Below are 20,963 nucleotides of genomic sequence, written 5' to 3' on the forward strand. Positions count from 1 at the left end.
TGAATGGCTAAAGCCATGAAGAGAGACAGTTGAACAGAGATTCAGATAGAGAGAATGAAGAGTCCAAGTGACCAAGAGAGATAGTGAATAGTGAAACCGGAGAGGAGGATTGAGCATAGAGAGCAGTAAAGGCAAGCAGAGGAGACAGAGGGCCGAGCTGACCATCGCCAGCATCGAGCACCAGAGAGCTTGAAGAATCAAGCCTTCCCATAGAGGAATCTGTCTGGATTGAGCACCATAGTTGGCTCTTCCCACTGTAGACCAAGGGTCACAGAGCTGGTAGGAGGAACAAGAGTCTGTGAACTCCAAGTGGCTTGGGGAATCCAAGAACCACCTTGCCAAGCAAAATTTGCTTCAGGACACTCATATTGAGTCCCTGCATTGTAATTTCTCTGCTGAAAGAGACAATAAAACAAGGCCACCACTGAAGCTGGACCAAAGACGTAGCCCTGGAGAATAGGGTGAACTCCTTATTAAAACTATTTGTGTCTTTATGTTGCTTACTATATTTCTATGTTGTCTTTCCATTTACTTTCTATGTATTGGCAATCTGATCGATCTGTTGTTTCAATAACACAGACCACACACACCAGCACATGGGTCTGTAATACCTTTTTTGTTTAATAAATCTTCAACTAAGGTCACTCATAGGGTGACTTTCAGATCAAGTGGTATCAGAGCTCTAGGCTGTAAGGTTAGACAAGCTTGTGTTGGTTTAGCTGTGAATGCTCACTAGATCAAAGCTCAAATTAGGAGAAGAAGAGTTGGTGGAAACTAATCCTGAAATTGGGAGAGTCTATTCTCGGAAGACAATGTCAGAAGAAGGTTCTATAGGGCCAGACTCTCAATTCATAGAAAGTTTCCTAGCTATAAAGTTTATGGTAGAAGAAATGTATAGGGACTTTAGAAAGCATAAGGGTGAAGATTCATCAGGCTCTAAGCAAGATAAAGAAGAAGATGAATCTCATTCCCATGACCACTCCAAAGGAAAGGGGAAAGAAGAAAGCTTCCCTACACCTCCTAGTAGCCTTGTGCATAATAAGAAGGCATCTTTGATTAAGTTATATGTTAAATTTGATTTGCCTATATATGATGGAGAGCTAAATGCTAAAAATTTGGACAATTGGATTAGACAAATTGATGTGTATTGCAGAGTACAAAATATAGACTCAGACAAGAGCAAGATTCCGCTGGCAAGCCTTCGCCTAGGGGGCACTGCCTTCGTTTGGTGGGAAGGTAGAACCCAAACTGATATGAGGAAGCATGGTAATACCATCTATGTCTGGAGTGAATTTGTTACTGCAATCAAAAAGTATTTCTATCCATTGGCCTACATGCAACAAGCCATGATGAGTTGGAAAACTCTTTGGCAGTTGAAAGGGCAAAGTGTACAAGGGTATACTCAAGAGTTCAGAAAGAGAGCATTGATGTTGGGTATTTCATTAGACTCACTAGAAACTCTTTTGAAGTACAGTGGTGGTCTACACAGCTACATGAGGCATGCCATCCTCATGTTTAATCCCACTAGTATAGATGAGGTATCTGTAAAAGCTACTCATCTAGAAGCTAGAGGAAAGAATGGAAATCCAGAAGTTGGGGGACCATCCCAACCCACTGTAAGCAAGAGCAAGGAGAAAAGAAAGCAGAAGTGGAAAACAAGGAAGGCTAACACTGCACAGAAAGGTAAAGCTTCATGCACTCACCTAAGAAAGCTGAGACCTAAGAAGTCCGAGGGCAAGAAGAAGAAGATTGTTGCAGCTATTCAGAAAGATTTGGGGTCAGACTCGGGAGATGAAACAATCATTGCATGATCCAGGTGGATATTGGTGGCCACCTGCCAAGTCCACCTGGACCCCCACCATTGTCTTTCTCAGCATTTTCAGTTTCCTTAATTGTAGCACAACTTACTATTTTTAGCAGTTTTTCGGGTCCTGAACTTCCGGAGCCGTTTTGAGGCCCTAAACGACGTTTTTTGGGAAATCTGGGGGCAACATGGGTCCATGGACCAATGTTGCCCTTCCCAAAGTGGTAGTGCTCGGATAGATCTTTCTAACGAGCTATTGTACGCGTCAAACAGAGATCGTATGCCAAAGTTACGACCCCGGGAAGTTGATGTACCAATTTACCCAAACGGGGCCCACAGTTTGGCGTTTCATCTCCTAGGGTTAGGTTTTGGAATGTTAAGGGTTGTCCATTGTTTCTCAACAATAAATAGGCCTTCGAGCCTCATTGTAACACAGTTCAGAGGCATGTAGCCATCACATCTCTTCTCAGAGATAAGCTACCATCGCCCTAGCTAGTTTATTGCCATTTCTGTTTGTAAGCATATTTCAGTATTTTCCATTAATGAAATGAAGTATTATTTCCGCTGCATCTTTGTGTATATGGTTATCTCTGTAATTTGTTGCGTTCCTGTTTAAATCCGGATCAGTGGTATCAGAGCGGTCTGCTTTTTCTCTGTTTTTCTTTGCATGTCCCCAACAAGGTCGGGATATAAGGAGTTAGGGCTTGAACTGGTTGAACCTTTGCAAGACCAGCCTCGCAAATCCCGACGGCCTCCCATGGCGGACGAGAAGAAAGACGAGGGGGCAGGAGATCCCATCAAAATCTTGCTCGAAGAAGCGCTCGAGCGACAACGGAACGCGATGATGGACAGCTTTGCGCAGATCCTTCAGCGGCTACCCAGAAGCGGCGCATCGGCTTCCAGTAGCTCCTCTGGAAACACCACACCCTTTAAGGTACAAGTTAATTTTGAAATCCCCATATTCGAGGGTCAGATAGACGCCGATGCCGTAGATAAATGGTTAAATCTGCTAGAGGGTTATTTTTCTGTTCATGAATTTTCGAGTCGGGAAAAGATTGTTTTTGCTCTTCTCAAAGCAGCCCCCCACGTCAAGGACTGGTGGGAAACCTACTGCGAGCAGAAGGATGAAAGTACTGGCTCACTGTTTTCAGCCGCACCCACCTGGGATTCGTTCCGGGATGCCATCAAGGAGCAGTACTACCCTGTCGGAAGCTATGAGGATGAATACATAAAGTGGACCACGCTGCGGCAGGGAAGGGACCAAGACGTGCCGGAGTTCACCAATCTTTTCCATACCCTTCGCACAAAGTTGGGTATCAAGGATTCGGAGCAACATTTGATACTCAAATACCGTGGCTGCCTGCACAAGTACATCCAGGAAGAAATACAGTTCTTAAACATCCCCTCGCTCGGCGCAGCATACCGGTATGCCGTCAAGGTCGAGCAGAAGTTTAAACAAAAGAAGCGAGACTTTGGATCTGCGAATCCAAAGCAGGGGAAAGGTGCCCCTAAACCACAGAACAAAGGACAAAGCCAAGGCGGGACAGCCCAAGACAACCAGCCGAAGCTGCAAGCAAAGAGCAACGCCGCGAAGCCGAGAAAGGACACTGGAAAATGGTGCGAGTTCCATAAGAGCTCCACTCACAACACAAGTGAGTGTCGGGCCAAGCAGTCACTGGTGGCTGAGCTAAAGGTTTCAGAATCAGATGCATGTTCCGACTCTGAGTCAGAACCCGATAAGGGGTATGAAAAAGGGAAGCATATCATTGATGCGGATCCCAGCGCCACTGTTGCTACCGCAAAGATCCAGAAAAATGAACCCGAAGATCCAGAGGAGGAGGAGCGTCTCTTCCACTCCCAGATGTGGGTAAAGGGCTCCCCGATACAGTTCATTGTTGATAGCGGGAGTCAAAAGAACCTCATTTCGGCAGAGGTCGTGAAGCGGTTGGGCTTACCGACCACAGCACATCCACAACCATACACCATTGGGTGGCTTCACCAAGGGCGAGATCTTCGCGTGAGCCAGCAGTGTCGCCTTCCATACAACATCAAGCCCTTCACGGATGAGGTATTGTGTGACATTGCTCCCCTTGAAGTTTGTGATGTATTACTAGGACAACCATACTTGTGGAAGCGACATGCTGTGTATGAATCAAGGCCCCGTGCTGTTATTATTACATTGGGAAATAAGTTGTTCAGGATACCAGAGGTAGCACCACCTGCCGCCATCTCTTTGATTACTGCAAAACAATGCAGTAAGATCATTTCCAAAACCAGGAAATTTGTTTTCCTGATGATACGCCCTCAAGGGAAGAAGAAGACAGTGGCCACGGCCTCCAAACGGGGTTCCTCTGCATGGCAGCTACAGATGGACAAGATTGTGGAGGAGTACGAAGACATTTTCACCTCCCCGGCAGGGGTTCCTCTGCACTGTCAAGTCAAGCACTCCATCGATCTGACCCCAGGTGCGCCGTTACCCAATGGACCAATTTATCGGCGCTCCGTTCTGGAGAACAATGAAATCAAGAGACAGATTCAGGAGCTCCTGCAGAAAGGTCACATCCGTCCGAGTTCTTCGCCCTGTGGTAGCCCGATAGTGTTGGTACAGAAGAAGGATGGGACGTGGAGACTCTGTATTGACTATCGGGCACTGAACAAGATCACTGTCCGTAATAGGTACCCGATCCCGCGGATTGATGACCTCCTAGACCAACTAAAGGGGGCGAAATATTTCAGCAAGATCGATCTGAAGTCAGGATATCACCAGGTACCAATTGAACCCTCAGATGTGTGGAAGACTGCCTTCAAATCCAAGGAGGGCCTCTTCGAATGGTTGGTCATGCCTTTCGGATTGACGAATGCTCCTGCAACCTTTATGAGGCTAATGGATGACATCTTGCGGCCATTCACCAACTCCTTTGTAGTAGTATACTTGGATGACATTCTGATCTTCAGCCAGAGTTGGGAAGAGCACCTCCACCACATCCGACAGGTTCTCCAAACACTGCGGCAACACAAGCTATGTGCCAATTTGGAGAAATGCACTTTTGGCATGACCGAGGTTCAGTATCTGGGATACATCATTGATGAAAGGGGGTGCATGTCGATCCAGCCAAGGTCCAAGTCATTCGGGATTGGCCCTCTCCAACCACTCTAACAGAGCTCCGCAGCTTTCTAGGTCTTGCCAACTTCTACCGCAGGTTTGTGTTGGGATTTTCTCATATTTCTTGGCCCTTGAGTCAAGTCACCAAGGGCGGGGCGAAAGCAAAATTCTTTTGGTCTGAATCTCAACAGAAGTCATTCAGGGAGTTGAAGGATCGCCTCTGCACGGCACCAGTGCTCGCGTTACCAGATTTACAACAACCATTTGAGGTCGAGACAGATGCCTCTGACTATGCTGTTGGGGCAGTCCTTACTCAACATGGACATCCAGTGGCATATCACAGTGAAACACTTTCAGACACAGTCCGGAAGTACCCCACTTATGATAAAGAGATGTATTCCATTGTACAGGCCTGTCGACAATGGAAGCATTACATTTTGGGGAAGGAAACGGTCATCCACACAGACCACCGACCTCTGCAGTTCATACAGACCCAAGGGAAATTGCAGAATGATCGCCATCAGAAGTGGTCTACATACCTGCAACAGTTTCACTTGAATATCAAGTATAAAAAGGGCAGCACCAATAATGTTGCAGATTGCCTCAGTCGACCACCGATCATGGCGCTAACCACCGTGCTCAACTCTTGCGGGCACGAGACTTCTGATTGGCCACTTCTCTACAAAAGCGACCCAGAATTCGGCCACACATACCAGACACTCTTGGAGGGTCGGCAAGTTGCAGATTTTCACCTCCAGGATGCCCTATTATGCCACCTCGGTCACCTCTGTGTTCCTTCAAGCGAGCGTGCCAAGATGATTTGGGAAGCACACTACAGTCGGGCTGCTGGGCATTTCGGGGTCGAGAAAACAGTGGCAGTACTGCAAAACTATTTCTATTGGCCGAATCTTCGACAGGATGTTGGGAAGTACATCCGATCATGTACTGCATGTGCCATTGCCAAACCGACCATTAAGAAGCAAGGCCTCTATACCCCGTTGCCTACCCCTAGTCGACCTTGGGAATCCATCTCCATGGATTACATGTCAGGCCTTCCTTCCACTAAGCATGGAAATGACTGTGTTTTTGTGGTCGTCGACAGGTTCTCAAAGATGGCCATTATGATGGCCTGCAAGAAGAATATCACAGCAGAAGCCACTGCTAAACTCTTCTTTGAGCGAGTGTGGGTGCACTTTGGGATCCCACAGTCTATCATCTCAGATCGGGACAGTCGGTTCCTCAGCACCTTTTGGTCCAGTCTCTGGTCAATGCTGGACACCAAACTCACGAAGTCCACAGCCTTCCATCCTCAAACTGATGGCCAGACGGAGGTTGTCAATAGGATGATTGTGCACATTCTGCGCATGTATAACTCAAAGCATCCACGCACATGGGACGAGAGCCTCCCCTACGTTCAGCACAGCTACAACCGAGCTCTTCACAGCTCCACTGGCCATAGCCCTTTTCAGGTGGGTTTGGGATTCCAGCCACTATGCCCCATTGATGTGGCCATGCCACTTGCAGCTACTCACATGAATTCAGCTCATGTCCAGTCCGAAACAGATAAGGCCACCAGCTTCATTGAGCGAATCCAACATATTCGCCAGCAGGTCCATGACATTCTTGAGAAATCAAATGCCAAGTACAAGCAGCGACATGATCAACATCGGGTGCCACACAAGTTTCAGGTGGGCGACAAAGTCTGGTTGCATTTGCAAAAGGAACGCCTTACTGGAGCCTATCGAAAATTGAGACCACTCCGATATGGTCCTTACACCATTACTAAGGCTATGGGAGACAATGCATTTGAGCTCAGCATTCCCCCATTCCTTGGCCTGCACCCAGTATTTAATGTGGACCGCCTTCGGCCATACTTTCCACCATTGTTAGACACATCCGACATTGCAGAACAGCTCAAACCCACAGAATTAAATCCAGATTGCATGGAACAAGCTGCAACTGATCGGATCATGGACACACAGATCAAGAACACTCGCCAACAGAATATCCAACTGTATCGAGTTGTCAAAGCGGGCCAACTCCTTCAGCAGGGCAAGTGGCTCACCAGGGAACAAGTTCAGCAGAAGTTTCCTCATCTCATGGAGGAGCTCAACGCAATGGGGACCATTGCTTCCTAAGGGGGGAGGAATGATCCAGGTGGATATTGGTGGCCACCTGCCAAGTCCACCTGGACCCCCACCATTGTCTTTCTCAGCATTTTCAGTTTCCTTAATTGTAGCACAACTTACTATTTTTAGCAGTTTTTCGGGTCCTGAACTTCCGGAGCCGTTTTGAGGCCCTAAACGACGTTTTTTGGGAAATCTGGGGGCAACATGGGTCCATGGACCGATGTTGCCCTTCCCAAAGTGGTAGTGCTCGGATAGATCTTTCTAACGAGCTATTGTACGCGTCAAACAGAGATCGTATGCCAAAGTTACGACCCCGGGAAGTTGATGTACCAATTTACCCAAACGGGGCCCACAGTTTGGCGTTTCATCTCCTAGGGTTAGGTTTTGGAATGTTAAGGGTTGTCCATTGTTTCTCAACAATAAATAGGCCTTCGAGCCTCATTGTAACACAGTTCAGAGGCATGTAGCCATCACATCTCTTCTCAGAGATAAGCTACCATCGCCCTAGCTAGTTTATTGCCATTTCTGTTTGTAAGCATATTTCAGTATTTTCCATTAATGAAATGAAGTATTATTTCCGCTGCATCTTTGTGTATATGGTTATCTCTGTAATTTGTTGCGTTCCTGTTTAAATCCGGATCATTGCAGCCACAGGTTTAAAGGGTAATAATTCTAAAGCATCTACTAGTAATTCTGCTCAATCTGTCATTGATGAAGAACATGAGAGAAAAAGGCATGAGCTTTTTCATATTTGAGTTGTTTCCAAAAATCAAAAGATTGATACTTTGTTTGATAGTGGCTCACAAGTAAATATGATTTCTGAAGCAATTGTCAAGAAATTGGGAATAGCAACTACACCTCATAAGAAGCCATACCCATTAGGATGGTTGAATGATAAAGCACAACTACAAGTGACTAGACAGTGCAAACTCAAGTTTTCTTTTGGGTCAGCATTTGTAGATGAGGTTGAGTTAGATGTAATTCCTTTGGATATATGTGGAATTGTTTTAGGAAGTCCTTACTTGTATGATAGAAAGGATATTTTCTATAGAGCCGAGAACAAGTATCTACTTGTTAAAGATGGAATCGAATACTTTGTAAGAGCTCATAAACTCAAGAATAATTATACTCTCATAAACTCAGGATGGATGAAAATAATGATAAAGGAAAAGAAAACTGATAAAACCAATGTATTTGAGGGCAGTAATTCTGATCAGCAAGTTGATATAGAAAAGATTGTTTCAGAGTATGATGTCTTGTTTCAAGAACCTCAAGGTCTGCCACCCAAAAAGGGAATAATACATGATATTATTTTGCAGCAAGATGTTCCTTTGCCTAACATTGGGATGTATAGGTTATCTACTTTAGAGAATGCTGAAATCAAGACGCAGGTGTAGGAGTTGCTTGAGAAAGGGTTCATCATGCCTAGCACATCACCAGTGGGTCACCAATCATTTTGGTGAGAAAGAAATATGGCTCGTGGAGAATGTGCATTGATTACCGAGCACTAAATAAAATAACAATAAAAAATCGTTATCCCCTTCCTCGCATAGATGATCTTTTAGATCAATTGAAGGAAGCTGTTTATTTCACCAAGTTGGATTTGCACAGTGGATACAATCAGGTCAGAGTTGCACAGCAAGATGCATGGAAGACTGCTTTCAAAACAAAGCAGGGATTGTATGAATTGTTGGTTATGCCTTTTGGCTTGACCAATGCCCCTGCTACTTTCATGAGATTAATGAATGATGTACTCAGACCTTTTATTGATGATTTTGTTATTGTGTATCTGGATGACATTCTGATTTTTAGTAAAATGTGGGAAAAACATTTAAGGCATGTTAAGTAGACATTAGATTTTTTGAAAAGAGAAAAACTTTATGTTACACACTCCAAATGTTAATTTGGCAAAACCTCTCTAAATTATTTGGGTCATATAGTAGGGGGAGGTTAATTGAAAATAGATCCCTCTAAAGTGGTAGTCATTGTAAACTAGCCTAAACCCAAGTCCGCTATAGAAGTGAGAAGCTTCTTAGGAGCAGCACAGTATTGGAGGAAGTTCATTTCAAATTTTTCCTCAATTGCAGCTCCCTTACATGCTTTGACAGGATTGAACAAGGTGTTTCAGTGGGGAGGGAAATAACAGAAAGCCTTCAACACGTTGAAAGAAAAAATTAGTACAACACCTGTACTAGCACTGCTAGATCTACAAAGACCATTTGAGATCCAAACTGATGCTAGTGACTATGCCATGGGAGCAGTGTTGACACAACATGGTAAACCCATATTTTATCATTCTAAGACTTTTAATCCTGTAGTAGTTAACTATCCTACCTATGATAAGGAATTGTATGCATTAGTTCAGAGTGTGAAAAAGTGGAAACAATACTTAATGGGCAAAGGAACAGTAATACATACTGATCATCAGCCACTTCAATATCTACACTCCCAAACTAAGTTTCAACAATCAAGACATTACAGATGGATGGGTTTTCTACAACAGTTTCATTTAGTGATCAGATATAAAAAGGGCATACATAACAAGGTTGCAGACACGTTATCTAGACCCATTATAAATGCATCTACCATACTTAAGCATAATTCCATGCTGCATGAAAGCTACATAGAATAGTATGCTCAGGACATGGACTTTAAAGATGTATATGCAACTTTGAGTCAAGGCAAAAGAGTAGAAGAATTGGACTATCATGTGAAGGACTAACTCTTATATCATTGTGGGAAACTCTGCATTCCACAAATTGAGAGAGCAAAGATAATTAGGGAAGCACACACTTCTCTGGTATCAGGTCACTTTGGGGTAAGTAAAACAGTTGCACAGCTGCAAAGGTTCTGCTATTGGCCAAGAATGAGTGAGACAGTTTCTAGATATGTAAAGGGGTGTGCTATGTGTGCTAAAAGCAAGCCCAACAACAGAAAACTAGGCTTGTACACTTTGTTGCCAGATCCTTCTCACCCTTGGGAAAGCATTTCCATAGATTTTGTTGGAGGACTGCCTAAATATAGGAAAGGTCATGATTATCTATATGTTGTTGTGGATAGGTTCAACAAAATGTGTATTTTGATACCCTGTAGTAAATAGATTACAGCTGAACAAACTACAAAATTATTCTTTGAACATGTATGGGTTCATTTTGGATTACCCACTTCTATTATATCTGATCGAGACACCTGATTTGTTGGAAAGTTTTGGTCCAGTCTGTGGGAACTAATGGACACCAAATTAAAGAAAAACATAGCTTTTCATCCACAAACAGATGGCCAGACAGAAGTGGTTAACAAGACAGTGATCCAGTTACTAAGAGGATATTGCAGTAAACACCCTAAGATTTGGGATGAACATTGGTGTTATGTGCAGCATGCTTACAATAGAGCCAAACACTCTTCTACCCAGAGATCTCCTTTTGAGACCTGCTTTGGTTTCATACCAAGGTCTCCCTTGGATTTTTTCTTTGGTAAAGATATCATGGTTGATGGACATAGTGATGTGGACAGGGCAACTAGGTTCATTGAACAGATCCAGGAGATCCACCAAGCAGTACATGAATAGTTGGAAAAGAGCTAGGCCAAGTACAAGGCTAGGCATGATAAGCATCAGATGGAGCATAGTTTTCAAGTTGGAGACCAAGTCTGGCTGTATATCAGCAAGGACATGATGCAAGGTGAAGGTAAGAAGCTAAAACTTATCAGGTATGGACCCTTCAGGATACTTGAGAAGATTGGTGAAAATGATTTTCGCCTTGATCTGCCAGCTTACATGCACATCTACTCAATCGTGAATGTAGATTGCTTGAGTTTGTTTGAACCTTCAATGATTGAGGACCCTGAAGAGCAGAGTCAATTGCCTTCTGTTGATAACCTGCTACCTGAATATCTTACTGAGTTGCAGGAAGACATAGTGCTGGACAGGAAGGTAAGAACGATGTGCAGTGGATAGGTGGAATACCTCAGGATTGGGCTTAAAGGTTCGAAGCTGAGCAGTGCGAAGTGGATTGAGATTGGACAAGTGAGACAACAGTTTCCTCACTTAGTCGATGCTTGAAGAAAACCAACTTTTGGTGGTCCAAAAGCTTTTTAGTAGGGAGGTCGTGATCTGAATCAGATCCATAAATGATTGTCAAAGAACCGTGACTAAATCAAGTCGAACAAATCTCGAATGAAATCCAAAATTGCAATCGAAAACACACTGAACCAGTGGCCATGGCAGCTGGCGTGGAACGACGAGGACCTCGATCAAAGCATGCTGACCGAGGCCCATGGAGACTGCGAAGGAGGTCGAAATAGCCCCTGGGAGCCTCAGAATGGGAAAAGGAGCTGATTTTCGATGCACATCGTTGGGCGAATAGGGCTGAAATGGTAGAGCCTTAAGCACTCAGTCACATTGGGAGCCAGAGGACCGTGGGCAGAGAAATGAAAAGTGCCATCGTACGAAGGTGGGACCCATGACCTGGAAACCAGTGGTTTGATCGGGGCGCCCCTGAATGGTAAGAGGTTTTGGAGAAAGTAGAGCAATCACACTTAGTGATCAATGCGTGGCAGCGGAGGTGAGAGAAAAACCGCAGTGATCGCACGTTATCGGTCAAGCAAGTCAAATGTGCTCGACGTGCGTACGACATTGGATCTGGAGGAGCCTAGATTAGATGGCTGAGATTGTGCCTGATAGATAGAAGTGGAATCGACAGGGAATTAAGTCGTAATTTAAGGGGATTTGGAATCCGTTGACCGCCACGGTGGAGAAAGAAACGAATCGACGAGTAGGCTAGCACAGTTCCGATGGGGACGCGTGGCTACTTCTCGAGTGTTCATGCTAATGCCGAACAGGGAACTCCAAACACACAGGCGGCAGGCGAATTGACGTAGGCAGGAGAGGAACAGAACAGGCATGGAGGTCGAATGGCTAAAGCCATGAAAAGAGACAGTTGAACAGAGATTCAGATAGAGAGAACGAAGAGTCCAAGCGACCAAGAGAGACAGTGAACAGTGAACCCTGAGAGGAGGACTGAGTAGAGAGAGCAGTAAAGCCAAGCAGAGGAGACAGAGGGCCGAGTTGACCACTGGCAACATTGAGCACCAGAGACATTGAAGAATCAAGCCTTCCCATAGAGGAATCTGTCTGGATTGAGAACCATAGTTGGCTCTTTCCACTGTAGACCAAGGGTCACAGAGCTGGTAGGAGGAACAAGAGTCTGTGAACTTTGAGTGGCTTGGGGAATCCAAGAACCACCCTGCCAAGCAAAATCTGCTTCAGAAGACTCATATTGAGTCCCTGCATTGTAATTTCTCTGCTGAAAGAGACAATAAAACAAGGCCACCATTGAAGCTGGACTGGAGACGTAGCCCTGGAGAATAGGGTGAACTCCTTATTAAAATTGTTTGTGTCTTTATGTTGCTTACTGTATTTCTCTGCTGTCTTTCCATTTACTTTCTGTGTATTGGCAATCTAATCGATACATTGTTTCAATAACATAGAACACACACACCAGCACATGGGTCTATAATACCTTTTTTATTTAATAAATCTTCAACTGAGGTCACTCATAGGGTGACTTTTAGATGAATTCCACAAAAATAAATAATATGAGCCATGAATACACAATTATCCATAAACCTCCATAATGAACATATTAAAGTTGAAAATACATTATCTAATGCAAAAAAAGAGGTTTAATGTGTTGAAGGATGGTCAGATAGGCCTTAATTTATGTCTAATTTGTAGGCCCATCAGTGCCTCCACATATTCAATGAACGTATGATCACTGCTAGCTCAAGATCATGTGTCAGATAGTTTTTCTCATGCTCATTCAGTTTCTGTGTGTCATGTCCCTTCCTAAATTAATTTGGAACAAGATTAATTATTAAAATTAGGGGCCAATTTTGGAGGTGATGCGGCCCATTCAATTTTATTAGGAGTTTAGACTTAGCATAAGTTATTTTGATGTCATTAAGTTGATGTGGTTAAGTTATATGTGGGAGCCACCCACACTAAGAGAATATGCATTCCCTAGTTCAATTTCCATGAAGGAGAAGTCGTTGGTTAAGTGAGGGACCCACGATGGAAGGCAAATGGAGAGAAAAGTGCTCCACAAAATCTATATAAAAAAGGAAGCTCTCCTCATTTCATTCATCTTTTGGCATATCAAATTCCTCTCTGGTTGCTTGAGCTACTTAGTTGAGTCACTTGATGTTTAGCAAGAGTTTCTTAAGTGAAGAGCTCATCCTTTCTTTGGGGGACTTTGAGGGCCACCCTAGATAATTTTATATTCATTATTCTAGAGGATGGTCTCATTGAGGTTTCTAGCAATTGCACTCATCTCCATTTGGTGCATATTTTTGGAGGACGTAGTGAAGGGAGGGAAAGTTTGATTATGGCATCTTGTATAGGATTTTTGGCAAGGATAATTTCCGGAGAGGATGCATAAGAATTTTTCTACCGTTTTGGAGATTTTTGGAGCTAAAGGAGATTTCTCCTCTTTAGTGTGACTTTTGCACTTCCTAGGCCAGCGCAGAGGCAACATTTTGCACACACGTGGGAGGTAGAGTATCAGTCTTTGAGGCCGGTCTTTTCTAGAGGAGCTAAGGGAAGCATTTTTGGAGGAGATTTCTACATTTCCGAAGCTTGGTTGGAGGATTTTGCTAGTATTCCTTCCAGACCATATTCTTGAGTAGTTTGGAGGGCATAAGGCATATTGGTGGCTAAATTTGGGAGGTTGGATTTGTTACACAACATTTTTTCACTGTCCCTATACTCCCCGTTCCTTGATCCTGGAGGACCTCTACAGTGAACCCTACATGATTTCCCTTCAGGAAGAAACTCCCATTATGTCCCTCTTCATGAGCAGAACAATTCCCTTTTGCACAATTTCCTCAAAATGTTCTGTTTTTCCTAGTTTACAAGACCGGCGTTGATGACCCTTATCCTCCTCGCACTGATATGCAAGGATTAACACTATCCCTAGGATTGACCATGGCGATTGAGCTTTGTTTCAGTCGCACCAATCCTCTTTTGGAAATTTTTTTAATAAGGAGCCAAAGCTTCCAGCTCTAGAAGCTTCGCAACAAAAGTCTAGTAAAATGTTGAGCTAGATGGAGTCGAGGGTGTCAGTTTGGGCTCCTTTCCCCTGTAAGGATGGAACTTAAGAGATAAGAACTTCTCCCATGAGAAGAGGAACCATATCCCATCCATTCATGCTATATAAACCTCCATTTTTCCCAAGCGCAAGCTAGTGTTGAAGTGTTAATGTTGGTGTGCTAGTGCTAATTAAGTTTGGAGTAAACAAAAATCTATTCATAGTTGTAGCTCTCTAGTTGTGTGTGAGGGAGAAAAGTGAATTTGGTTTAGTGTGAAGCCTAAAGGGAAGATCCTGAAAACTATCATTGTTGAAGCCATCATGGAATGCTAATAGAAGTGTGTGGGAACTTGGTTTTGTCAGAGGAGAACAACAACGTCAATACAATGGTTGTAATCTCTTCTTTATTCAATATATATGCAACTATCGATTGATTTCCTACATAATGTGTCATCTCACATGTTTATGGCTTAATGTTTCTTAACTTGTTAAGTAGGTTGAATTACAATTTGTCTATTATCACAGTTGTTGTTTGATGTTGTTTACTTTTTTCAAGTGTTCGAAGAAGGAAACAGGAAATAGCTGGAGCGAGCAAACAAGGTCATCACCAAATGGGATAAGCGTACTAAGAGGTAGGCCCTCTTAATTGGTTCTAACTTAAGGAAATCTTCCATAGAATGTATTGGTTGTGGCTAGACCCATTATCGGGCTAGAGGATTATTGTTTGTGTCCACACTCATAATTTCACTTCACCACAAATTTGTGACTCCACTGGGGAGACCAATCCTTTTGTTTGATTGTTTGTAATTTCATGGTTTTGTGTGAACTTTTCTAGTATCACCATTTTCCTTTAGTTTTGCTTTGCTTTGCTTACTACTCTGGGTTTGAAATTCACAGTAGCAAGTCTAGTCCCAACTTTTGAAAATTTTTATTTTTTTCTTTGCATCCTTGCTCAACATGCTTATTTCTCTGACAGCTGTGCCAATCAGCGCAATATTCTGAGGAACAGTTACGCCGATCCCCTTCTAGCGCTTATTGTCAGTTAAGCAGTTGTGTTAATTCCTGCAAGTGAAGATTAGGGTTCACCCCAAATCTTGGCCAGTGTGTCTTGTTCTCTTGATTTTTGCTATCTAGCTTGTTTAGGATGTGTTCTCCCTAACTAGAAAGCTTCATTTAGCTTGGTTTGTTTGCTTGCTTGGTTTAGCCCACCCTTTTATGTGTTAAGTCTGGCCCCGTGTGAAGTTCTTTTTTATTTTTTATTTGAATCCCTAATTAGTACTAGTTGTCGTTAGGCAGTCGTGCCGATCAGGCCATCAATGCTAGTTGTAGTACTGGTCAGTCCTACCAGCCATGTCTATCGGCGCTACTTGTGAATTAAGTAGTTGCTCTAGTCTCTGAGTTAAGAAAAAATAAAAATTTCTCCCATTCTAGTTTCAATGTGTCTTGACCTTCAAACCTCCTTCTTCAGACTCCCATCTTCATTGCTTCATTTTCAATTGAATGAGTGAAAGAGTCTTGTTTGTTCTCTTATTTCGAGTGTCTCTTTTCTCTTTCCAAGCATAGATTACATTGCCTGGTTTCTCGATTGAAGCATTTATCTATTTGGTTTGTTTGATTCAGGGAAGAAGTTGCTTTTAGTTTCATTTATCATGCTTTGGATTTGATCGATGCTTGTTTGTTCGGAATTGTGAAAATATTCATTAAAGTACTTTATGTGAAAGATTCATTTTGCATTTTATGAAAAGAAAAACATCATTCTAGTTTACTTAAGTGAAAATATTGCATTAGTAGCATTAGCGAGAAGCTAGAACTGCATCATCATAGGCATGGAAATGAAATGCAACTTATTTTGTTGTTGATAGGAATATTAAGTGTATTTAGGACATGTATTAGTGAAAGATTTCATTCTTTGGTTGTTGCATTGATTGTGTGCTCTTTATCCCTCAATTAGTGGTAACTTTCATCGAAGAAATATTTCTTTTCTCATATAGCTTCATATAGGATTTTTTTCAGATGACAACAGTAGGGCCTTGTAACTGAAACCTAATTCAAGATCAACCATTAAAATTTATTGAATTAACCTAAGAAAGCATTGAAACTTAACGCTTACATTTAGAGGTCTAGACTAGAGACATGCTCCGACGTCTTTAAACCTAGCAGTTGTCATTCACTTCGGCACTAGATAGCACTAGTACGGACTTGTGCTCCTCGTACTGTCATGTATATAAAGGAAGACCCCACTAGTTTTGAAATCCTTTATCCGTTGGAAGCTGAGTCTGCTGCATTGTAAACGTGATACACCAAACACATCATTCTGGGATATTTCCTGCCCGTACTTCTCGGTTCACAGGGAAGTATTCTACAGTTCATGATTACCTGGTAATCCTATTTGCCTAGATTATCTTGAGCAGTCATTTTGGTCTTTTTGATTCATTAAATTTAAAAGGTCATCGAGCACTTGTCCTTTTGAGCTCGTTAACTCTGAAAGTGACTAGAGTCGTCTTTTGTCCTTTTCTCAACTCTTAAAACATGAAAAGGCAAATTTTTATTTCAGTGTTTTAAAATTAACTTCCCATGAAATATTCCTGTTAAAAGTTATCTTCCTTAGTAATTCTTTAGGGTCGATTCTAATGGCAACATTTCCAGAGTCCACCAGTTAAGGATTCCCCTCGGATGGGAATCTTGGTCCTTTTCCTTCTTTTGGAAATGTTGGTGCTCCTTATATGGTGATGATGTACCTTCTTGGGTTACCATTGGTTTACCTGTCTGGTTATTTTTGACCTTGGTGATCCCGAGTGTCCCAACTCCTGCCCCGCCATCTCCTTCATTTGAATCACATCACGTTGATTCTAAGGTTGAACTCTCCCCTTTTTCCATTGTTTCTTCCTCTTCCTCTTTTACTTCCCCCAGTGAAAGTTTAAAATCCAGTAACTAGGAGGCTAAGAAGAAGAAGAAGAAGAAGACGAAGAAGAAGAAGTCAGATAAGTGAGAGGCCAACCGTGTGATTATTACTCCAAATGCACCTCTTGTAGACAAACCTTCTGATCCTCCGTGGAAGGTTAGATTCCCTTGCAAGCTGTGTAAGGGTGACCATCTCCTTTGAGATTGTCCTGGCATTCCCAGAGTCTTAGAGGTATGGTCTCAAGATCTAAACCGACCATCCTGTTGTGGCCAGCAACAACCCCCCCCTTTTTTTCATTTAAGTGTTGTCCAAAATACTAAATGAATGGGGACCCTTAGTTAAAACTTTAGGAAAAGCAAGAGTTTCCTTCCTTCAAAATAATATTACCATCGTAAGCTTAGGAAGATCTTTTGAATACTCTAAAACCTAAGTTTATGATAAGAAAAATCGTTAAAAAGTCGCATCATAAAATGACAGAAAAACTCCTCCATTTGGGTATAATCCTGGTATGTGAAAGATTCTCATACTAAGCGATATATCGCATCGCAATAAAGTAATGCCAATGAGAAAGCCTTCAAGATTTTCCGATTTGCGATAACCCCGATCACATATCGCGGGAATGGGCTAACAAAAATATGATAAGCATAAAACTTTTGCGATCTGCGATGTGTGCGACATTGCGATAATGCGATGGTGCAATAATGCGATGTCGCGATCTGCGATGATTGCGAACCAAATCGCAAAATCACCCCATCATGAATCTTTCGGGCGCGTTATTCAAGAAAAGCCACTTACCATAATCTAACTTAAGATCATGCGCTTTTAATGATAATAAAGGAATTAGTTGTCATCTATTAAATGTAGACGCATGCTTTTGCAAAGAATTACTTCACGTAAGGTGGCATATTTGATATATCTGCTGCATTTAAGACTCTCCCATCACCTTTCTTGATCAATCATTTCCATTTGTGAGCTGCAGGAACGAAGAACGAAAGGTGATACCAAGCCATACGCAGGAAGAAATGGGAAAGAAAAGTAAGGCTCAGGGCTCTGAGGTGAAGGAGATGGCACCTTTATATACAGACACAGCTTGTAAAAGAGACGTAGGGATATCGACGTGGGAAAGCATGTACAGACTGCTTGAAGAAGAAAACCCTAGAATAATGAAAGTTACCGCTGTCGCAGATTCACAGGGCTCTTCTGAAGCATCCTTAGAAGAACTGGCATTCTCATTCCTTCATCGGATAGCAGCAAGGCCTAAAATTCTCCCATATACGGATATGATCAAGTGGATACTTGACAATGCAGAAATGAACGACAGACAGTTCAAGATTCAAGGACATGGGCTCATCGGGTCATTCGCTGCACAAGACTTAAAGCTCATGTATCATCTTCCTGAACCGCAGGCGACTTACAATGCACAATTCATTAAAAAATTTGTGGCGGAGAACCCGAACCTATCAGAGACCACTAAAGATTGGTCCAGAAAAGATGAACCGCTCAAAAAGGATAAAAACGGTATGTACAGCACTGGTTCCCTCACCTCTCCGTATTGTTTTGCTGCGGCCATGCTTTGTAGATTATTTGGGATGCTAGATATCAATAAGTTTTCGTCTGAATGGTTACCATTGATTGATGCTGCCACAAATGTCGTTATTATAGATTGGGCCAAGATCTTTTCTGATAACCTATTCACAGCTATTATCAAATACCGGTCTAAGAGATCCATGTCTCAAAGGATCTATCCTCCTTTTTACCTATCCGCATATGTTATGGATTCTATTTGTTATGTGTCTAAATTTACCTCTATGGGTTGGAAATGGACAACTCAGGACCCATTACCCATCCATGTTTATCATAAGATATTATGGGATTCTTAGTTCATTCCACATTTCTACCAAATTTGTCATGGGCTTATCTTACCCATGTATAGAATGATGTATGATAAAGAACCCCCGAGGTGCTCACATGAGGCACAGATAGATATCATCCCCATCGCAAGATGGTTCGGGGAAGAATGTTTCACCTATATTAGAGTATTTGGAAGCACCGTCCCTCCTCATGTCCTACCTTTGTATATTCCTGACAAACTGCTGTCTTGAGAAATTGCATATCAAACTTGTTTAGAAGGCGGCCTAACCAAAGACCTAAAAGAAAAAAAGAAGGCCATATGGCCCCAGTTTCCTGTAGCTTGTGGGGCCTTTTCATTGTTCGATGTAGGTCACGTGTTCAACGAAGTGGAGAATATGACGTGTCTACAATTATTTAAATTCCCGGCAAGGCCATTTGACCCAAATGAAGTTGCCCAAGATTTCACAACGAACGTCAAGATAAAAATATTCGTTGGAAAGAAGGATTTATTTGATGATTTATTTCAGAATAAAAGCTCACTCCAAGAAATTTTGCGGGAAGCTCAATCGTGATTGTCTCCAGATGACCTCCAAAAATTCATGGTATACAGGGAAAGAAGACTAGCCACTGTTCCTCTAGAAAAGCTGCAACTACCTGCCAGAGAACCTACTCCAAGCATTAGCCTTAGTGAGAATTCAAGCGCTACTGGATCTAAATCTAAGAGTGGACAAGAGATGCCTGAGCATTCTAAAAAATCCAAAAACGACCAAGATAGAGGCGAAGAGTCAGCTAAGGACACCGCTCAGTCAATGGAATTTCCGCAGCAGCAAGTTATCGCCTCCCCGTCAAGAGATGTTCCCCCTCTCATCATTGAAGCACCACCCGTCACAACAGAATTAGACAAAGAATGGGAAACCTTGAACGAAATGATCAATCTTGAAGGACAGGCCCCAAAAACACCTGTGAGCAATACACAGGTAGCACAAGAAGTGGGCTCAGCGTTGCTCTTCAATGAGTGGGATGATCAAATCAGGGAGGCATAACAAGTAGAATGGAAGCTGAAGGCACCGGAAAAGCAAAAAGAGGTCCAAGCACTAGACAGGTTAAATTGGGAGTGTTAATGGGCATACTTAGTGAAGCTGCATAGTCAGCAGATGACTGTGAAATGTATCATAAATGCAGCCGAAAAAGTAGTGCCAGCTCTCATAGATTCTATTTTCTCAGCCCAGCTCAAAGCAGAAGTCAGCCAGCCGACTCTCCTCAAGCCCATGATGAATGCATGCAGTTTTAAGGATCAGATTCAGAAGTAATTTTATTTAGAATGTTGTTTTTTCTTTAAAATTAGATTAGAAAAAGGACGGTCATTTGAAAACCGCATCCTAAATTTTGTAAATTAACTATTATTAGAATTAGGAAGTAGTATTTTAACCCTTCTCATGCATTTGGAGAAGGGTCCAGAAATTTGTCAAAAACTTGTCCTCAGAACATGCACTTCTGCACCCTCAGAGGAGGTTTTGATGAATGGATGGATCGAGGTTTATTAATGTTTGCATTTGATGTCTGCTACTGATGTTGCACTTTTGTACTCTTAGTAGATGTTAGAACAAGTAGAGATAAATCATTTTTGCTTGAAGCTTATGAGTAGGACCAGTCATAAATGGTACTTTTATCTCTTGGCTATTTCTGCTTATATTCTTAAAGTGATATACAGTTTTTAGTTGTTTATATGTTATTGCATGAATGTGTGAGTTACCATTTGGCACTTTTGTACGGTGGAGTCATTTATTTATGTTTGATATATGAATAACTTATTATGCGATATGCTGTTCACAACTGTTTTGCCTAACTTTTTATGCAAAGTGGTTCATCTTAATTGATTTCCATTCTTATGATAGATGAATGATCTTTATTACCAGTTATTGTTTGAAATATCTTTAGATCGCATAATAGAAGAAATACACCCCAGGTTAGCATAGATTAGATGTGTTGTTTTCATTAGATTACAATAGCATAGAATTAGATTAAAGTAGCTTAGATCAGAACTCTTAGATTAGCATAATCCAACTCTGCACACACACACCCTTAGATT

The sequence above is a fragment of the Pinus tabuliformis genome, chromosome 8 (assembly GCF_031772625.1).
Source record: "Pinus tabuliformis cultivar Carrire ecotype Pingquan chromosome 8, CPIR1, whole genome shotgun sequence".
Classification (NCBI taxonomy): Eukaryota; Viridiplantae; Streptophyta; class Pinopsida; order Pinales; family Pinaceae; genus Pinus; species Pinus tabuliformis.